Genomic DNA, 4822 nt, shown 5'->3' on the forward strand with positions numbered 1-4822 from the left:
CCGTAATCCTCCAGCATGTGTAGAGTATCACAAACAATGCGCTTCACTTTGTCATCAGGTTTTAGATCCTGCACAAAATGTAATCGAGAAGGCTTGTGCAGCAAACGTTTTCGCATAACTTTCCGTACAGTTGGTTTGAGTGAATAAAGCGAGGTAATTCTGACTATTTTATATTTTAATATTGAAAATATCTGTATTGTGAAGTAGAGAAGGGACTGAGCAATGTTAAGCAATTATTGGCAGGATGTGACTCGACCGCAAAGTTAGGGAAGAAAACCCTGACACCGAGGGTTTATTTACAGTTTAGAATGGCGAGGCTATCAAAAGGAACCCATGTGGAACTCGAAACCGTCGCGGCGTCATATCGGGAGAATAGGCTTAAATGTGGGCGACACCAGCGTATAAAAGGACCTTAGAATTGGCGCTAAAGGTTGTTCTACTGAGGTAGCCGTCACGTCAGTAGTACGTTCTGCAGCCATCTCCGCAACGGCTTCGGTCGTTTGGGTGGCGGGTCGCGAAATAAAGGCCGCGCGAAACTTTGAGTCGTTCCTACCACCACGACTGCGATATAATAACGTAAGAAATCAACGAGTAACGGCCGTAACTTCGCTTATTTGTACTGTCTACTTCCATTGCTACGGTAGTGACTTAGCCGTGAGACAACGTGATAGACAACAAGACATTCAACGATATAACGCCAACAATCATGAAGATTCAACTTTTCAAGCACCGAGCAACAATTTTCGTCGGTACGGTCATCAGCAAAATACGGTCACAACTCTCATCAGAAGAAACGGTACGGTCACAGTCATCTTCAAACGCAGTACGGCAACGAGCTTGGAGAATATCATCGACTTTAAAGACGAACACCACTATTCCGAAAGGTCGTCATAAATTCTACGGTTAGAACAGCCGTGAGACATCACTGTTGTTGTTGTAGTAATTGCCCATCCTGATAGCGGCGACTAGGGAGGGAGGGTGATAGGTCAGTTTTTCCGGGCACTCGGTACCACTGGTAGTTCTACGACCATCACTGGCTCGCTGACCCGCCAGAACCATTTTATTGCATCACACAACACCCTGGACAAGCCAGGTACTCACATCACTGTAGCGCGGAAGATACGGCTATGAAGGAGCAACTGTGAAAGGGGACGCAAGAATACAGCAGCGGTAGGCCACTTGGAATACGGCTGCAAACGCGCGCTAAATTAAGGTACGGCCGGTCGTTGCGTGAGTCGTACCATTCGACGGGAGCATTATACGGGCTCAACGTTTTCTGGTAAAAGTAGAAGGTTTTAGTGGTTTAAACTGATCGGTTTTCAATTTTGTTTGTGTTCAGATTACCTCTTTCAAGTACTAGAGATTTTTGTCAACGTAGGATGTGAACCTGAATTTATCAGTTCAATGTGAAATGTATCAGTGCTTTGTTGCAACCCTCTCTCAGTACTATTTCTGCAGTAACCTATTCAAAAGAGAACTTACATACGCGCCTTGTAAGCCACTTTGGCACCAACCTGACAGAATTAAAGCAATTGGCGATTGAGCGATAAAACCCATTATGCACGGTCAACATCGATTAAGCAAATTTCCATAAAAACCTGAAGAAAAAACATTATTCCAAATCAGGAGTATGCCAAGTTCTCTACTATCTCTATTTGCTGACTTACGTGGACTGCGAACAAAACATTTTTTCAATACGTCGTACACGCGGCCGGCCTGAGCTTTTTTCCTTTACACACACTTCCAGTTTGTTTATATACTTAAACCAACGGCTAATGCTTTCTTATCGGTGGTTCAATACGAAATTTAAGATGAAATGCCCGCACTCTAACTTGCGATCCACTTTTAACTAACTCAAGAACGCGGAAAACCTTGTGCTTCACATTAGCATCTCACTCACAAGTGACAGTGAAACAAACCCATAGGCTGCTGGCTGACGCGAGAACTCTGGCGGCGGTTTTTGAAACGACCGCCGGTAGTTGCAGTTTTTTTAATAGATTAAAAAAATTAAGTCTTTTTCTTTCCGTTTGTGTACAAATAATTATTCATTTTGAATTTTTACTTTAATAAATTAGGCATTTATTAAATTGGGTCCATCAGTTAGAATAACCCGAGTATCAATGTCACTAGACTGCTTGAATCGCAGATTCACTAGAAATTTAAAAGCGAAGAAAACTCCACAAAAATTCAGTACATCTCTATTGCAAACGTTTCGGAGACCAGATCTATCGTCAGTTCGATCTAGAGCACAAATACAATCGGAAATTAATAAAGTTTGAATTCAAAAGAAAAATACAGAAGTTAAAAACCTAAATTTGCAGGCAAAGGGCAGGGTAGTAAAGTAAATATCTATCTATTCACAATTTCTAACGGATGAGAACTAAAGGCTGCACTTAAACTAGGCTTCTCTTTAAAAATATACAAGGATTCCAAAATACGCAAATTGGCTATGCACCAGAAATAGAAGCTAAAACCTTAAAGTCAGTATCGGACACTGGAACGTTGCCCTGTTCGGCGTGAGTGCGCACAGCCGGATGAGGAGGGCACGATAGTAACTGCCCAGTCCTATAACTCCTCCCTCTTTGCTCAGCGACCCTAGTGTAAAGGTTGCGTGACGTCATTCCAACGTACGTAGATGCACATCGTGCGCAACTAAATTTATAAACGAGGGACGATCGGATGTGGAAAGGGAGGATATCTTTGTCCCTGAAAAACAAATATATTTTAACCCTCTAACAGTATTTTTCAAAAACCTTGAACGAAGGGACTTTGCCGGCCGACTGGAAAGAAGCTCAATGAAACCATTGTTAAAAAAGTGACAGAATTAGTCCCGGTAACTACCGTCCTCTCAGTCTCACAAGTGTTGTGTATACGGCGATGGAATCGATTGCGTGGATTATCGATCAATTGACTGTAAACTATTCTTTATCAGACTGTCAGCATGGCTTTATTTCAGGCAGATCCTGCACCAATAATCTCCTGTATACCTTGAACGATCAGACTTGCCTGCTGGACGTAAGGGAACTAGTGGATGCAGTGTACCACAATTTTACCAGAGCAGTTGACAGTGTTCCGCATGAGCGGCTGTTGCGTAAAGTGAAGTCTTTGGGAATAGAGTGAAACGTACTCCATTGGATCAGAGATTTTCTAGTAGGCAGACGACAACGTGTCAGTATTAACGGAACCGTGTCAGACCGGGCAACAGTGCGCGGTGGCGTGCCGCAAGGAAGTGTTCTTGGGTCTGTTTTGTTCGTTAAACGATTTACAGAAGTAGTGTCAAGCGTGTGCTCCATGTATGCTGATGACACAAAGATTTATAATACAGTTAAGGATGCGTCATATAAAATGCCACTACAAAATGATTTTGATAGTTTAGTTGACCGGGCTGATAGGTGGCAGCTGCGTTTTAATGCCGACCGAGTGCAAAGTAATTCACCTCGGCAAGAACACCGAACAGCAAGCTGTATCATCCGATAGCTACAAAATGAATCGTGTAGGTATGTAGAATAGCTCAACCATTGAAAAATTCTAACCATTAGAGATGACACATCAGTGGCAACAATATAGATGACATAAGTGAAATAATACAATGTTCGGGCTCTTATGAAGAAACGTAGTCGATTTCTGTAACACGCTAACTTGCAAACTTATTTCAATGAAAGTAAGGTGCTGTAAAAAATTGTTTCCCGGATCAATTGTGTAACGGGCTTTAAACAAGAAACTACCTAAATCTCTGTCACCGGGTCATCAAATACTTTTCAGCAGTGCAAATTTCTTCTTGCCTCATGACGCTTTTATTGACACCATCATTGATCATCATCACTAAGAACAATGCAATTCAAGAATGTTATCAGACTAGTGAGAACTTGCATGACATGCTCAGCACACCTAATACTCTGCACCTGGTTCCAACTAACGCTCAAACCTATTTAATGGCAAATAATAATTGGCGGAATAATAACAAATTTCACAATATTTAATGCCTAAAGAATCCATAAATTTCGAAATAATGAAATAGCACCATCAAATATAGCAACTAAATTGACAGCTTAGATGCTATCAAACATCCGCTAATAAATGAGATACATTCGATATAAATAAAACATCAGGGATTAGTTTTAGATTTACCATATTATAAGACAAGCTTTCAAAATGAGTTTCAATCACGATATTAGCTTTATCAAATCCAATTTAATGATAGTGTCTTCATATTATTTGTACTAAAGTACTTTTAATAGTACAGCAGGCATAAGTTATATAACAGATTAAAGTAAAGAATCATTAAGTGGCAGCAGTTATAAATATTAGAAAAGAGCAACACACGGTTGCTGATTAATTCGTGTTTCAACAGCACATAAAATGACACTGAATATGCGAGGCACTGACACTTAAAGAGCATAAAATATTACACTAGACTTCCTATGCAGAAATAGACTTGAAATTTCCGTGACTTGGATCTGAAACAATGCACATTTTGGTATAACTATGATAGCAATAATAAACGATACATAGATTGGGAATTGATTCGCATGCACGAGCACACAAACGCTGTAAATATTGTACAAGTCCTGCATATACAATCGAGACTGCATGACTACAAGCACATAACTACAGATTATGAGCACAGATTACAGATTAAAATGAGCGTGACGTTATTTTTCAGGAAAGCAACTCGTACACGAATCAAGGAATTTCGTGAACTAGTCTAGGAGCTAGGATTCTTCGTAGGTGTTGAGTAGAGGTGGAGGCTGAATGTACATTCGTAATAAAATTTAATTCCTCTCACGCCTTATGAGTTCAACCTCAAAATATTCAACTTTAA

This window comes from Hyalella azteca, unplaced genomic scaffold (assembly GCF_000764305.2).
Source record: "Hyalella azteca isolate HAZT.00-mixed unplaced genomic scaffold, Hazt_2.0.2 contig6184, whole genome shotgun sequence".
Lineage (NCBI taxonomy): Eukaryota > Metazoa > Arthropoda > Malacostraca > Amphipoda > Hyalellidae > Hyalella > Hyalella azteca.